Source organism: Taudactylus pleione, unplaced genomic scaffold (genome assembly GCF_031769625.1).
Source record: "Taudactylus pleione unplaced genomic scaffold, aTauple2 ptg000201l, whole genome shotgun sequence".
In the NCBI taxonomy this organism is placed as follows: domain Eukaryota; kingdom Metazoa; phylum Chordata; class Amphibia; order Anura; family Myobatrachidae; genus Taudactylus; species Taudactylus pleione.
The window spans coordinates 37,656,711-37,674,493 of NW_028284603.1; the positions used below are offsets into that span (position 1 = coordinate 37,656,711).

The window sequence follows — 17,783 nt, forward strand, 5'->3', positions numbered from 1 at the left end:
CGGCTACTGCGCATACATTTCACACATAAACACAGAAAAAAAGAAGATTATTTTATTTTGGTTGGTGCGCACTTTGGGGGTTACACCACCCTTTAACAGACAGATGCACGCTTGTCGCTGATGCTTTGAGGATGCGCATACATTTCACACACAAACACAGAAAAAAAAATATTTTATTTTTGTTGGAGCGCACTTTGAGAGTCACACCACCCTTTAGCAGAGAGACGCACGCTTGTCGCTGCTGCTTTGAGGATGCAGGTGCGGCTACAGCCCACACATTTCACAAAGAGAAAAAAAAAGAAGAATTTTTTATTTTTTGTGGAGCGCACTTTGGGGTTTACACCACCCTTTAACAGACAGACGCACGCTTGATGCTGCTGCTTTGAGGATGCAGGTGCGGCTACAGCCCACACAATTCACAAAGACAGAAAAAAAAAGAATTTTTTATTTTTTTTGGAGGGCACTTTGGGGGTTACAGCACCCTTTAATGGACAAGCCAGCCGGCCCTTTACTTATGACACAGGTGCATGCTTGGCGCTGCTCCTTTGTTGATGCACATGCAGCCACAGTGCACACAATTCACAAACACAGAAAATAATTCCTCCACCATTCTGTCAGTGGTGACAGTATCATATGCAGTGACAGTAGACATGTCAGAAATTGTTGGCATGTCCTTCAGTCCAGACCAGATGTCCAAACCAGCCCTTGACTTATGACACTGGTGCACGCTTGGCGCTGCTGCTGTGTTGATGCACGTGCGGCTACTGCGCATACATTTTGCACACAAACACAGAAAAAAAAGAATTGTTTATTTTTTGTGGAGTGCACTTTGGGGGTTACAGCACCCTTTAACAAACTTATGGGACACAGGCGCACGCTTGGCGCTGCTCCTTTGTTGATGCACGTGCAGCCACAGTGCACACAATTCACAAACACAGAAAATATTTTTTTATTTTGTTTGGAGTGCACTTTGGGGGTTACAGCACCCTTTACTGGTCAAGCCAGCTGGCCCTTTACGTATGACACAGGCGCACGCTTGGCGCTACTTTGTTGATAACCGTGCGGCCACAGTGCACACAATTCGCAAACACAGAAAATCATTTTTTATTTTGTTAGGAGTGCACTTTGGGGGTTAGAGCACCCTTTAACGGATGAGCCAGGTGCACGCTTGGCGCTACTTTGTTGATGCATGTGCGGCTACTAAGCACACAATTCACAAACAGAAAAAAAAATATATTATTTGGAGTGCACTTTGGGGGTTACAGCACCCTTTAACGGATGAGCCAGCCGGCCCTTTACTTATGACACAGGCGCACGCTTGGCGCTACTTTGCTGATGCACGTGCGGCTACTGCGCACACAATTCACAAACACAGAAAAAATATATATATTTTTTGCACTTGGGGGGAGCACCCCTGATGGACAGAGCACCCCCTGGATAACACTACAGCACCCCTTTAGGACTGGTACACTGCACAGGACTTTGGAGTGGACAACTGACTGCACAACACAGTCCAGCCAGCCCCTATGGACTTTGGAGGAGTGGACACAGCCCCTATGGACAACCGCAGCACAGCACAACACAGCCAGCCCCTATGGACTTTGGAGGAGTGGACACAGCCCCTATGGACAACAGCAGCACAGCACAACACAGCCAGCCCCTATGGACTTTGGAGGAGTGGACACAGCCCCTATGGACAACAGCAGCAGAGCGCAGCACAACACTACACTGCACTACACTACACTACACAGCCCAGCCAGCCCTAACTCCCACCCTCCCTCTTCACTGTCCACAGCCGAGTGAGAAAATGGCGCCGACGCGGGTACCTTATATAGAATCCAAAACCTGCGAGGCCCGGAAGGCGTAATGATGACGTTTTGCCTCGATTTCAGATCCGAGTCAGGCGGGAAAAGTCGAGCCTGACTCGGATCGGCCTCGGATCAGGGGGGCTCGGGGGGGGGTTCGGATTTCAGAAACCCGAACCCACTCACCCCTAATATATATATATATATATATATATATATATATATTGTATATATATTAATGGCAATTTAAATGCCATTACCATTTCCTTTCAGCTTGGCCTACATGAGGTGTTTTGCCATCAGTGAAAATGACAGAACTTTTTAGCTAGTCATTAGTGAAGGTGTAGTTATACATAATGTAATCGACCATCTGCTGGATAATAATTAGTGACAGAGGAGCTCCATGATAATTTCCCATGGAGTGAATCCAGGTACTTCTATGTTTTGTCTTCACTGACAGTTATACATTTAGTCATGGGTCACCTACAAAATAAATCATGTAACAACACAAGGGTGGGAAGATTATTTATAAAGTGATTTGTTCTAATTGTTTCATTTTTCAAAATGTTATTAGATATGTTCATCCACTTTGAACAAAACCACATATTAAATAACTAGTTCTAGAGGGGGAGATGTATCAACCCTTGGAGGGAGATAAAGTGAAGAGAGATAAAGTACCAACCAATCAACTTCTAACTGTCATTTATTAAACTAAGCCTGTAACATGACAGTTAGTTGATTGGTTGGTGCTTTATATTTCTCCACTTTATCTCCCTCCAAGATTTGATACACCTCCCCCTCTGAGTGATCTTTCTAGGACTAACTTCACAAGTCATGTTCTTCTTTTTCAATAGCCATCCCTTAATCTGCAGGTTGGACTGTGAGAACAAGCTGGTTAATTATCATAATATGTGGACACACTGTTAGAAAATATACATTTTGAATATGTTTTTTCTGATCTAACATGCCTCAAATATAATGTTGCTTCCTATATCTACAATATGTATATTTTTTTAGGGTTGGCTATGAGATCCTTGTGGTTGAGTAGCCGCCTGTTGAAATAATGATGCCGGAAGCCCGACTGTTGAGATTCCTGACTACGGCTGGTAAGTACTCCCCTCCCCTAACCCTCCCTTGGTGGTGCCTAACCCTAACCTCCCTGTGGGTTACCTAACCCTAATCTCTCTCTGGGGTTCCTAACCCTAACCCCCATTCCCCAACCCTAAACCTAACCCTCCTAGGATGGTGCTTATTCCTGAACTCCTCCCGGGGGTGCCTAACCCTAACCTCCGCTCCCCGCAGCCTAACTCTAACCCTCCCATGGGGATCCGAACCCTAATCTCCTCCCCGGGGGGCCTAAACCTAATCCCCCCATCCCCGGGCTAACACTAAAGGTAAGCCGGATACATACCTTCGGGATGCCGTCGCAGGTATCTTCATCCTCTTCGGGATGCCGGAGTCAGGATCTTCGTCCTGTTCAGGTCGGCATATTGGTGGCTGGTATCCCGTCCACCGGCATCCTGGCTACATCCCATTTTTTTTTAGCCTGTCATCATGTAGGACCTTATTATAAAAACAGTGCATTGTTATGTGTTCGTATCTGAGAAAACAAAATCAAGTTAAAAAAAACACCCTGGATTAGGGTATTATTGCTCTTACATTCTCCCCTCTACATTCTCCCACAGTAAACATCAATAGCTAAAGAAATATTTTGGTCACATATTCTGTATACATGACCATTGAGCACTGGAGCATCAGGAGCAAGAAGCACCAGAGTGGATTTTCTCCTGTTTGTTATTTGAGGACCACAGAGTTTCTTGCTGAAGTAACATTGTTTTATTAAGATTTTCTTTATAGTTCCCATTAGAGCACTACTGGAATGTCATCATTAAAAGGCATAGCCCCTTCCCCCAGGGAAATTCTAATCTTTCAATTAGGACATATTTACAAGTGTAACACTAGGAAACAAAAACTTTCTGAACTAATGTTGCAAAATATGGGGTCTATGGCCCTGATTCAGAGCCACTCGCTAGATGCGATCGCTCGCATCCTGCGTATGCAAATTCGGCAAAGTGACGCCATGGCAGGCGCTCACTCGGAAAGGCATTTAGCACGCCCACTTTGGCTGTGCGAGCGATCGCTCTGTGTATGCAGACACCCATAAGCGTATGTTGAGACGCCCACTTACGCATGTCATCTCCAGGAAGTGTATTAAAACATTGGTACATCGAGCACCATCGATAGCGAACGCAGCGCTTGTGGTTGCCTTACCCTGCCGCAAGCACTGTGAGGACTTCAGTGTAAAAAACAGGCATGTGACGTGTACTATAATGCCGCTTGTTAATTATGCACTCCTTAAAAATGGCATTGAAACACCGAGGCAAGCCTGCGTTCGCACCTCCACACCCCCGTTATTAGTGTCCTGCCACTATTACCACCCACAAACGGCCTCTCCTGTCACTCATTTCACTGGGCTGTCTTTGCTGGGCGAGCGAGCGGGCTGCAATCGCACAGAGTAGCTAGTACATGCGCAGAATGAAGCGTGCGCATGCGCGTTCGCAAACCATCAGCCCGCTTGCGAGCGCACAACGCTAGCGAGTGGGTCTGAACGAGGTCCTATGTACTAAACCTTGGAGAGAAATAAAGTGGACTGAAATAAAGAACCAACCAATCAACTCCTGCCAATTTTTAAATACAGCCTGTAAAGTAACAGGAGCTGATTGGTTGGTACTATATCTCTGTCTACTTTATCTCTCTCCAAGCTTAGTACATAGGGCCTGATTCAGAGCCGCTCGTAAGCGGCCGCTCGTTCGCTCCGAGCGATGTTCGCACATCTGCGCATGCGTATGGGTCGTAATGCGAATGCACCAACCAGTCAGTGCGGTCGGAAATCGAGCGCTCACAAAATAGCGAGTGCCTGCTAATTTGAGTGACAGGGTGAGGCGTTTGTGGGTGGTAACAGGGGAAGGTGCTTGAAAACGGGGAGTGGTGATCCGAACGCAGGTGTGCCAAACGGTCAAAACGGGCGTTTTAAGGGTGTGCATAATTAAAGCAGCGTCATCGGCCACGTCACTTGGTTGTCTCTTAGCCTGAACTGTTCGCATGATTGCGGTAGGAAAATCCTACCACAAGCACTGCGAGCAGTTCAGACGCCTTTCGATGTACTCAATTAATCTAATAAATAGCGGAGATGATGTATGATGCGAGCGGCCAGGGTGCGTCTTTACAAAATAGCGAGCGCATGTTTCGTTCGCTCGCTCAGACATAGAGGCGTCAACAGACCACAAAGAGCGAGCGCTCAATTTAAATAGCCGGCCCCTTTTTCTGAACGAGCGAGCGCAAATAGCGTCCGGCTCTGAATCAGGCCCATAGACCCCTATATTTAACACATAAAATTAGAGTTTGATTTCCTATTTACCTGTAACACTATTTACTTTATATTCATGTGGGCTTCAAAATAACTATCATGCCTAATTAACTGTATCTATTGTGAATGTAATGTTCATATTGTCTTAAAATTAAGCTTTTTACAGTTTTTACAGCTAACAAAAATAAATAAATTATGTACTAGAAGAAATCATAAAGCTACTCCCATTGTACCTAGAGTGAGTTTTATTATTGTCACTAATAAACTTATATAATCATTTAAAGATCACAGCACATGACTACATCCAAGCACCAGGCATCCAATAAACATATTAGGCCAACACATACATTTCTGGCAATACAATGGCAGGTATACAATTAGCCGCGGGGCTTACCCCGCGACTAATTGCCAGCCAAAATCCCTGTGGTGCATGGAAAAGCTATTCAATAAAATAGCCTTTTTCCTGCGCCAAAAAATTGTGACTCACACGCGGAAACACACTGATTCCGCGTAAACTGCAGAATCAATGTTTTTTTTTTTCCACACCCGAGCCCGATATGGTGGTTCTTATGCAGATTTTACCTCTCACCTCCATTAGCTGCGTAGTAAAGTCAGACAGTGGGGACTCGCGCGCGGGGTCCCCACTAATTGAATATGCCCCAATATAGTACTTTTGTTTAGATGATGCTTACTGCTTGTCCGATGTAGTAATACTGTTTGCTTTCTTTGATCTTAGAAACAAACATTATGCAATCTTGGGACTATCTGTCTCTCACCTTCAAACTTCAAACTTCATTCTTTGTTACCTTCTCTGCAGCTATTAGCTGTATTAGTTCTGTGCAGGCATAAGTCAAACAACTGTTGACATGACCAGGCTTCCGGGACCTTGATATGACAAGTGAGAGACAACTTTTGTTTATCTTAATAAAGGACGCCTGTGTGCAGTGTATGATATGAATTATTACAAATCTCCACACAGTGATGTGATGTTGCTCCCCCATTACCAGGGCTAAATTTGAAAAGAAAAAGCTAGCAACTGCTACTGGGATACACAGTAGTCTCTACAATATATATTTATTAGGATTACAGTAGTACAAGAAAATACCCCACATACCAGTATCTGGCCAGTATGTCGACCGTCAAAATGTCAACATGGACATAAGATCGACAAGAAAAATGTCATCTCTCAGCACACCTTCAGCTCCCTCTCGCATTGTCACTCAGCACACCATTATCTCCCCCTGCGTCATCTCTCAGCACACCATCACCTCCCGCCTGCATTGTCTTTCAACACACCATCAACTACCTCCTGTGTCTTCTCTAAGCACACCATCATCTCCCCCCTGCATCGTCTTTTAACACACCATCATCTACCCCCTGCATCGTCTTTCAACACACCATCATCTACCCCCTGAATCTTCCCTCAGCACACCATCACCTCCCTCCCTGCATCGTGTCCCCCCTTTTTTCTAGTTTTCTATGTGTGTCCTCCCCTTTATTCTATGCCTCTCTGTGTGTCTCCCCCCTTTATTCTATGTATCTGTGTGTCCCCCTTCATTCTATGTCTCTGTGTGGCTCTGACCTCCCTTCATTCTATGTATCTGTGTATCTCTCCCCTCCTACATTCTATATCTCTGTGTGTCTCCCCTCCCATTCATTCTATGTCTCTGTGTCTCTTTCTCCCCTCCCCCTCCTCTCCTCACCTGGGAGTTGGGAGCCTATGGGGTTGGTGAGGGACTGTGAGTCTGGCATTGCAGCCATGCTCCTGGCAGTAGCCCTAATAAAGTGGGCGCTGCTGTTGCCTGCTGCAGTAATGCTGCCAAGGACCATGGGCCTTGCTTGGAAGCGCAATGGGAATGGGCATCAGCAGCATAATGGTGATGGTTGGTCGGTGCAGGTAAGATGCCCTGGTCGGTGGCACCTTCCTCTGCTGGGCCTGCCACGGTGCCAGGGCAAGTGCCCCACTCAACCCCCCCTGGTTACACCACTGGTAAACACACACACTCAGGGCCGCCATCAGGGGGGGACAGTCGGGACTACTGTCCCGGGCCCAGTCACTCAGACAGAAAAAGGGGGCCTGGTCGCTCCTACCTCCCGCCTGCCGCCGCTACTGCAGAGCAAGTGAAAGGGCCCCCACCGCCGCCCTACACCCACCAGCCCGAACCGCCGCTACTGCCCAGCGGTCGAGGTGTAACTGGGCCACTGACAAAAAGTTCCTGCTGACTGTCTCTTTGTCCCTGTCCCGATGTACAATAAAGTTATCTGGCCGGCGTTATAACGTCACCGGGCGCCACAGAAGGAGAGAGAGGAGCCGCGGCAGTCACCTGAGGAGCAGCGCAGCAGTCTGGAACAGAACAGAAGAAGAAGGAAGGGTAAGGACTTCATATGCTGGCTGAGGCACAAAGACACTGGAATAACACTGTGTGTGCAGAGAGTGAGGCAGAAGGGGGCTGGAAACACCACAGTGCAGGGCTGAAGAGACACAACATACTGTAAAAGTATTTACTCAAATAGACCTAGTAGAAATTATATATATATATATTTATCTTTTACATCTACCAACAGCCTGTCCTACAAACATTCCCCATGTGCAGCAATCCCTCTGTTATCCCTTTTCAGTTGTCATTTTGGTGCACAAGGCTTTCCCTGCTTTCCTACATCCTGGCAGAAGTTTTGTTCAAATGTTGCCCGAGCTAATAGCATCTTGAACATATATGGGCCCCAATGTAATAGCCTGCTATTTGCAGACACTGGAGCAACCAACCTGGTTTTCCCTTAAAACGAATTGTCACTTTATATCTAGAAATTACTGTATAACCTTAGTGCTGGTTCCTGTGTATGTGTGTGTGTGTATATGTATGTATATATATATATATATATATATATATATATATAAAAATCTGGAGGGATGTCATTGGCACATATGCAGCATGATATATATATATATATATATATATATGTATATATATATATATATATATATATATAATAAATATAATCTGGAGGCACATATGCTGCATGTGTATCTTGAAGTGCGTATAACTCTGCATATCGATATAGCCATAAGGAGAGGTGTGAGGCTGCATTATGCGGGAAGAGGGGGGCCCTGCCTACTTTTTAGTCCTTGGCCCCACTATTTCTGAAGGCAGCCCTGCACACACTCTCTAGCTCTGGGCACCAGGGTCTGTTAGACCTCTACCTCCAACTGGTCAGCGGCCTGGGGGGGGATAAGGGGGCCCTGTCTATTACCTCTACTGAATATTGGGCCCCACAATTTTTTATGGCAACCCTGGGTTCACTATTATGCTGCTTCCACTCTTGGTGAATTTGCTGCTTGCTTCTGCTGGTGGTGTGCTTGGTGCTCCGACATCCTATGTGGAGGTGCTCCTGTCGGAGCTGGTTTCTGGGTGCTGTCATTACAGTCACTGTCAGCTGACTGTCCAACTCCCAATGGGGTGCCTCTCCGCAGTCACCTGACATTTCAATCCAGTTCCATCCCGGTGGAATAGCACCAGTCTGGTTCCATCCTGATGTATCTAGTCCAGCACCATCCCGGTCGTATTCTATTCGGGTCCATACCTGTGTCATCCAATCTGGTTCTTTACCAGATATTCAGTCATCAGCTGCCAGTACAGGGAAACCCAAACAGAGGACCTCAACCTGCATGTCGGGCACTGCTAGGTTCAAATCCCCTTGAGGGGGTCCCTGGAGAAAACTACTGGCGTGTTCAACTCTGCACCTCTGTCTTGGGTCTCAACCAATTCCCCAATGCAATTCAGCTTCCTTCAATCATAGATTACATCCCATGAGCCATTTTTATATTAGACCATCCAGTTTTCATTCTTGTGCTCCAGAACCAAATTCAACCAGTGACTCCAGTTTGGCTCCACAAACAAAGTCTAGCACAAGCGTAACAGAGTCATTTTGCTAGTTATGGGAATATGGAAATATCTCTCTTCGCTGTCTTTTTGGACAGCATCTACAGGTAATTGAAATCATTCAGGTTTTGTTTCTGAGATATACAGTATATTCTTCCTGAGACATTTGCACAATTTTGGAGGAGAGGTTTTACACTAAAGGTTTAGCAAACTATTAAACTCCTAAGTACTGTTACAAGCAAAGATTAGGGAGATTGTACAGATTGTTCAGTGGAAAGTGTGCCTCACTCTGCAATCAGGCATTTCAGGTGTTCTCCATCAGAATTTCCTCTTAGGTGTTCCATCCTCTTAGCAGTTTCATTTTAATAATATTCCATATCCCACATTCCCTAACAGGCTGTTATATTAGTATTATTCTAGGTATATATTCACATGTATTTTAATTGATTTGAGAAAATTCAGTCTCCTTGAATGTACTAAAGACTGCAATAAACTTTTTATTATGCAACTTGTTCAAATTGTTAGCAATATTTTTGTACAGGCTATTTAAAATATGCTTATGACTTCACACATATTACAGAGTTGACCTTTGTAAATCTGGTTCAATGCACTCTAGAATGAAGGTTTATACATTATCTAAAATAGAAAGAGTATTTTCTGGAATATATAGCTTAAGATTTCAATAGGCCTTTTTCTCTTTAGAGAGTAGAAGTAACCAATTGCAATTAGCTAAATGGGAGCACTTTGATCAAGACTGTTTAGGGGGAATTCAATTCTCTGTGAGATGTACAACTGTACACATTACCGTTTATTAGGGTGCAACCGAAAATTAGTAAAGATACAGTACAGTGCCACAGAGCCATCCTGGAGGGAATCTGCGGCACATCAAGGGGAATTGAAACGCCCGCTCTTGGTCATGGTAATAGATGTAAGACACATACATTCCTACATCTCACAGAAACATTATAAGTGCACATCTGAGACTCTTTAGATGCTCCATTCTCTTTTGCTGCCTACACCTGTTTTTGTATATTGTTAATAAAGTTTTTATTCATGATGCACATCTTTATTCATGACACTCATAATAATCATTTTCAAATGGTCTATATTTGGAACCGTTTTCAACAAGGATGGGGCTTTGTTTTGTAGCATATAGATGGGGGTTTCCATTCATAAATGTACCATCATGAATTAAATAAAACAATAGAAAAAATAACCATCTGTTGGTGTCAAGAAAATTTGATGAGTCTGCTAGAAACATAGTGAAGCATAAGCTCCTTTAAGCCCTGCCACATCTTCAGCTTACCAATTTGCCAACTTACCAAAACACAGGTGTGCATATAATGAAGCAAAGTGAGGCTGCTGTGACAGGCAGAAGGAATTGGGTCATCAATCGGACATTTATTATAGTGGTTCTTACCTTAGTGTCAGCTCTAGTGACAATATATGACTTTTATAGCATACACTGCTTTTATATAAATGTTAATTGTATGTTGTGTAAATTATAGGATGGCTGACAATTCAGGTGCCATCTGAAACAGCAGAATGATGTCTGCATCCATTGGTGCTGCAATAGGGGTCACAGTGGTTGCAGCTATAAATAGGCCCTGGGCCTTGGATGGGCCCATGGGGATTGTCCCCAATTTTCTTGAGTCCTAATTGGATCTGAGCTGCTCTCACCAGGTTTTCTGCTTACCACTGTGGAGAACAGGAAATTGGATTATCTGTCTCTATAGAAAAACCTGGTCTCTGAAAGAGAATCAGTATGTAATGCCACTGGATGTAATGCCGGCAGACTAAATACCGACGCTGGAAGCCCGAACTGTCAGGATCCTGACTGAGGCTGGTAACCCTAACCCTCCCTTAGTGGTGCCTAACCCTAACCTCTCCAGGGTGGTGCCTAACCCTATCCTCCCCCCGGTGATGCCTAAACCTAACCCCCCTCCCCGCACCCTAAACCTAACCCTCCTGGGGTAGCATAACTATAACCTCCCCCTGGTGGTGCCTAACCCTACCCCCCGCAGCCTAAACCTAACCCTCCTGGGGTGGTGCGTAACCCTAAGTCCCCCGGGATTCCCTAACCTAACCCTCCCCCCCCACGGCTGAGCGATAACACTGCCCGGCTTACCTTCGTCTGGGAAGCTGTCTGTCTAGATTCCGGTGTCGGGATCTAGACGGGTATCGGGATTTCGACGCCTGTCTTTAGTCCCGCATCGGGATTTAGACGCCGGGATTTAGTCAGACGGCTTCCCGGCCGTCTGCATTTTGACCGCATCCCTCTGAAAGACAGTGGAGGAGAGAGCTAAGTGTTAAGGAATGTCTATGAGCTTATACTATTAAAAAGAAGCTGTAGGCGAAAGATTGGGAATGAGCATCATTATTCCCCTACCTGGCTGATATTATACTAGGAGAAGCAGGTGAATGTTATTTATGACAAGTGTGGCTGGTTGCAGGAAGTCATAGAAGCAGGCAGACAATGGTAGTGACTTACTTGTACCACAACACCTGGTTTAATGAAAAGATGCTTTATCTATGTTTTATGTGTTTATGTATTTATTAATAGCATCACATTCCACACAGGTTTGGGGCTTATTTTGAACTGGAAAGTGTACAGAATTAATTGCTTTTGTTGATTTCATGTGGCTGTGTGTATTCACTTTGACTGTTCTCTCACCAGCTTAGTTAAATATTAAAAAAATAACTAAAATATATATATATATATATATATATATACATAATTTCTAGACATTATACATTGTGAGGAATGACATGGGTACAACACATTGCCTTATTATTAAATATAAATTTTATATGATGACTAATAACTTTCATTATATGTGTGTGTTATGTCACAATTAATGTCAAATAAATAAATTACCAGACTGTCTACAATATTTGTTTTAATCACTTTTAGAGGCACATTTACTGTGGAGCCATCTTTAATTTTGCATTCCCCGATTGATCTAAGTATATGGAAGACTAGCTGGGATACCTGGCGTTGACAGTGCAGGCAGGTGTATTCTCTTACCGTTTGGAATGGGGTATATCAGGGGCAGACTGACTTACAGGACAGAAATCAGTATAGCTTCCAAAATCACTTGAGTTTTAGAAATCACTGCAGAACAGAGGGGGTGATTCAGCTGCGGAAGGATAGGCTATTGCAGTTGCTATAGCTGTAATATAGTAATCAAGGCCGTACAGAGCCTGGCTGGGCCCAGGTAAAGGGGGCGTGGCCTAATTGCGGGAGGCGTGGCCACGCCCTCTTTAAAAAGAAAATAGAAAAAATATAACTTTTTGCAGCGCCGCGTAGGGTGGTGCTGTAAGCCCCCCAGCCCAGCGTTAAGCAGAGGGGGGCGCGATCAGTGTGATCACTTTCCCCCACAACCATAGGAAGGAGACTGCTCTGGCTGCTGCAGCAGCCGTGAGCAGTCTCACACAGCAGCCCAGCACAAGTTGTGTGCTGAGCTACTATGAGGGAGGGGGGGGCAACGCCGGACCCTGGCTCCACCGGGCCCCTCTAGCAAGCCTGGGCCCAGGTAAACTGTACCCGCTCCCCCCCCCCTCTCGGCGCCCATGATAGTAATTCAGCAGGAGGCATTACTGTATTACAGCTATAGCACTATATAGAATGCAGCACGGGATCATCTGTGATCCCTTCGCCCGGATGAGTGACCATGGGGATGAGTAAGAGAGGCCAGGAAATTTCCGTCAGCCAACGGAGATCCTGGCCTCTCCACTTCCTCCCAATGGTTGCGACACACCTCTCTCCACCCAGAAATGGCAGCAGACTGTCAATCACTGACCGAACCGTGTGCGGGTTTGCAGACCCGGACGGCACATGCACAGTATGGGTCAGGTGCATTATTATTATTATTATTATCATTTATTTATATGGCACCAGAAGTGTTCCGCAGCACCTTATAAAGTACATAAACAAATAGGAGACCAGTGACTTACAGTACAGTACAATGCAATGCAGGACAAGGACATAGATAATATATATTGCTACATTAGCGACCATAACACCCAAAAGAAGCAACAGAGCATAAGCAAGTGTTAGGTGCCCTAGTGGGGAGTAAGAAGTAGATGAAAGTAAAGTAAGGAGATGCATAAGAGGGAAGAGGGCCCTGCTCATAAGAGCTTACATTCTAAATGGGAGGGGTAGACAAACAGTTGTGACACAGATGTGGTAGATGGGGTAGACGGGGAGAAAGTGTTATGTAACAGCAAGGTAGGATGAGAGCTGGAAGGCTTTGATTAATTAGTGGGTCTTGAGAGCCCGTTTGAAGGATTGTAGAGAGATGGAGAGTCTGATGGGGAGAGGGAGATTGACCAAAAGTGGGGAGCAGCACGGGCAAAATCTTGGAGGCGGGAGTGGGAGGAAGTAATCAGTTGGCATGAGAGGCGGCATACATTAGTTGAATGAAGAGGGCGGGCGGGAGAGTGAAGGAAGATGAGGACAGAGATGTAAATGGGAAAGGAATGGGTGAGGGCTTTGTAAGCGGGTGTGAGAACCTTGAATTGGATTCTGTAGGGTAATGGGAGCAAGTGGAGAGCTTGTAGAAGGGGGAAGGCAGATGTAGAGCATTTGGAGAGGAAGATGAGCCGAGCAGCAGCATTGAGGAGAGGAGAGAGATGGGATTTGGGGAGGCTAGATAGGAGAAGGTTACAGTAGTCCAATCTGGAGATGACCAGTGGGTGTATGAGGGTTTTAGTAGCATCCTGGGTGAGAAAGGGTCTGATAATGCATACACAGATTCTCAATAATCAGGAATATGCATGATCCCCATCACTGCATCCACATCTGAATCATCCCCTGAAATCACTCTGCAGATCAACAGCGAAGACCACATCTAGCAGGACTGCCATCAGGGGGGGAATCCCTGGACTGGAGTCCTGTTCCCATGCAGAAGGGGGCCTGTCCACAGTGGCACTGTCTGGCTGTGATCAATTTCCCCTGCTCTTTATAATCTCCACATGTTAAGCTTTACCAGGATCAAAGATTGTGGATTGATTATGCTGTTTGTCACAGCCTGAATGTATCAAGTGGAATGTATCATGAGTCTGCCAGAGTGGGACAGTGTGTTTATGAAGCCAGCCCCAGAACATGTGTAATTTAAGAGTGTCTCAGTTTTATGGGATTGTATGACAGTGTGTGGACCTGACAAAGTTCAAATCTAGGCAAAAATCTAATCCTGGGAAAATTACACCACCATGCCAAATTTGGTGGAGCTAGGTACTAAACACACTTTCACGCTTATTATACAGATTATTAAAATGGTGACTGAGCTTGATTCTGATCCCAGAGTCTTTTGAACACCTAGAAACTGTGATGTGTGCTGACCCCCGTGTTTTGGATCTGGATCTCCCCTAGTTTTGGATCTGGATTGGTTTTGCTAAAACCTCACCTCTGTGTTTTGTTTTTTGTTTTTGTTTTTGGATCTGGATTTTTTCTTAAAAAATCATAAAAACAGCTAAAATCACATAAAATGGGCCTATTTTTGTTCCTACAGTATTATTAACCTCAATAACATTTATTTTCACTCGTTTCCAGTCAATTTTGACCACTTCACATTCAACTATATTGTTTTCATCCAGTTTAGGCCAAAAATTTGCACCAAGCTAGCTGGCTGACTAAGCTAAGCGGCAGCAGTGGGTGGCACAAACACATGGCAGTTCAACTTCAAACATGGCACATCAGGAAACACTTTTATTATTCAAGAGATGCCTGAGGGAGTTGGAGTATGTATGTAGTTGAAGGCAGGGCAGGGACAGGAAAGGTTGATTGGTAGTAAATTAAATTTAATTTTTTGGTTCCAAAGAAGAAGAAGAGAGAGAAGGGGAGGGGAGGAGACAATTACAATAAAAAATGTGATACATTCACAATCACATCATTCATTGCCACAGAAGAATCATTGAGCATGGCTGCTGCTGCTGGGAGTTGATTTTCTCATCCCAGAAGGGGACCAGGAAGACTTCTAGTAGTGCTTTACACATGAAAAAGCATTTCCCAACCTGTACAGGGACATTAAAAAAAACATAGTGGCCTCAAGCATATGATCTATGATTTAAGGCAGGGGTAGTCAACTCTGGTCCTCGAGACTACCAACAGTGCATTTTTTCCAGGTCTCCTCACATAATCACAAGTGTAATAATTAACTCCAACTGTGGATCTTTCTACATGTGTTGGTGAGTAATGAATGCACCTGTTCATCAGCTAGGTCATCTGGAAAACGTGAGCTCTCGAGGACCCGTGAGCTCTCGAGGCTACCCCTGATTTAAGGCCTTACATTGTGTCTTTCTTGAGAATCCTGCACATACTTCTGTGGCTAGGAGTGGAATTTCATCCCAGAAGGGGACCAGGAAGAGTGCTTTCCAAAAACAAATAAATAAGTAACTTAAATAATCCTTTGCAAACCTTCTGTAAAGTCATTTCCCAACCTGTACAGGGATATTAAAAAAACAGAGTTAGTTAGTGGCCTTCAAACTGCCGTTGTTCCCACTGTCCACTTAACCATATCAGATATGTGAACAAGCGGAACAAAGCATTAAATGCAACATTTCAGATTTAAGGTTTAAGTCTTACGTTGTGTCTTTCTTGGGAATTCTTGAGCACCATGCCTGCTTGTTGGGAGTGGATTTTCATCCCAAAAGGGATGAAGACATTGTTTTTTCTTCCCAATGGACACAGATCTGAAGAGAAAGAGATACATGTAAATAACTACTGGCAGGAAAAAGAGGCAATTTGGGGGTAATTTTTAGATTTACTAAAGTTTTTAAAAATGAAAAGTGTTCATGTTACCCATAGCAACCAATCATATCCTGTCTATCATTTTCTAGAAAGCAAGAGAGAAATTAATGATAACTACAATCTGTTTGGTTGCTATGGGCAACATGAACACTTTTCATATTTAGAAACTTTAGTAAATAAATAATATACCCCTTGGAGGCCTTACACAAAAAATACTGCTTTGGCTTTACTTGAGCTGCCCACCTTCCAGTGTGTACTGAAAGAGTTTTCAGCACAGCCGGGAACCTTGTCAGTGATCGGCCTGAGACTACTTCCCCAAAATATGGAAAAGACTATGTCCATTAAAATTAAATACAAATTCTACGAGAAAGACCTTTACCGTCAATTACGTGCAAAAATTACACAGACACCTGTAATGGTGGATTCCAGCATATGTATACATCACCCCAGATTATACCATCATCTAAGCCTATATCGTCATCCCATCCTGTGTTGGGTATAAAATAAATGACAGCTATGCTCCCAGTTTGATTGGGGATTCATTGTCCACTTTAGTGGATGTGAGCTCCATTTTAGTCCATATCATTACCACAGCCCCTACACATCTTCTGACCTAGGCTGCAGGAGAAGCAGCTGCACTCTGGAATTCAGTTGCATGGAGTTGCCCCTCTGACTCACTGAAAGTCAGGTAGAGGGGCCATGGGTAGGGAGTAGGGACAATATAATCACACACAGTTTTTCACCTTTGAAAATGGTTATGAAAATCTCAGCAGAGGTGTTTGTGATGCCATGGCTAACGCGCACACACACACAAAAGTAAAACACATTGATTGATTGATTTAATTTTTTGGGGCACTTGGGAGAGCACCCGAACGAGGCAGCAGCCTCTTGATAAATGACACAGGCAGCACAGCACCCATGCGCACCTACGTCGATGACAGGTGTGGCTAACACACACACCAAAATTTTTTTTTATTTTTTTTGGGCAGCAGCCCCTTGACAGACAGCAGCATAGCACCCCTGCGCACCTACTCCGATGACAGGTGTGGCTAACACGCACACAAAAAAATTGTTTATTTTTTTGGGGGGAAACAGCCTCTTGACAGACAGCAGCACAGTACCCCTGTGCAACTATGCTGATGACAGGTGTGGCCAACACGCACAAAATTGTTTATTTTTTATTTGAACACTGGGAGTGAACACCTGAAAGAGGCAGCAACCCCTTGACAGACAGCAGCACAGCACCTCTGCGCACCTACACCGATGACAGGTGTGACTAACATGCACACAAATAAAATTGTTTATTTTTTGGGGGCTGAAGCCCCTTGATAGACAGCAGCACAGCACCCCTGTACACCTATGCTGATGACAGGTGTGGCCAACATCCACACAACATTTTTTTATTTTTTTTATTTGAACACTGGGGGTGAACCCCTGAAAGAGGAAGCAGCCCCTTGACAGCCAGCACCCCTGCTGATGACTCTGATGACAAATGTGGCTAACATGCACACAGAAAATAAATATTTTTTTTTCCACACTGGGGGTCAGTGAAAAGCACCCCTAAAGGACAGAGCACCCCCTGGACAACACAGCAGAACAGCCAGCCCCTATGGACTACAGCCAGCCAGCCCCTATGGACAGGACAACAGCCAGCCAGCCCTTATGGACAGGACAACAGCCAGCCACTCTATAGAAAACAGCCAGCCCTTATGGACAGGACAACAGCCAGCCCCTATATGGACAACAGTAGCCAGCCCCTATGCACAGTGTCAGCATCAGCAACAGCACAGCACAGCACAGCTCCCTCCCTCTTCATTCTCCACAGCCAGAATGAAAAATGGCGGCAATCATGGGACCTTGACGTTTTGCCTCGTTTACAGATTTGAGTCAGGCAGGAAAACCAGAGCCAACTCGGATCTGACTCGGATTACCTTAGTTCGGGTGCGTTCAGATCTCTGAGATCCAAACCTGATCATCTCTAC

General features: G+C 44.8%; 1 long non-coding RNA gene across 1 annotated transcript in view; it reads left to right on the forward strand.

The window, feature by feature from the left end:
* The window catches only part of LOC148518310 (uncharacterized), a 68,394-nt gene extending 65,478 nt beyond the window's left edge, over nt 1–2,916 (forward strand). Inside the window, exon 3 of the long non-coding RNA XR_015878992.1 lies at nt 2,823–2,916. This is a non-coding gene — a long non-coding RNA (uncharacterized LOC148518310). The remainder of the gene's footprint in view (nt 1–2,822) is intronic.
* The last annotated feature ends 14,867 nt before the right edge of the window (nt 2,917–17,783 follow it).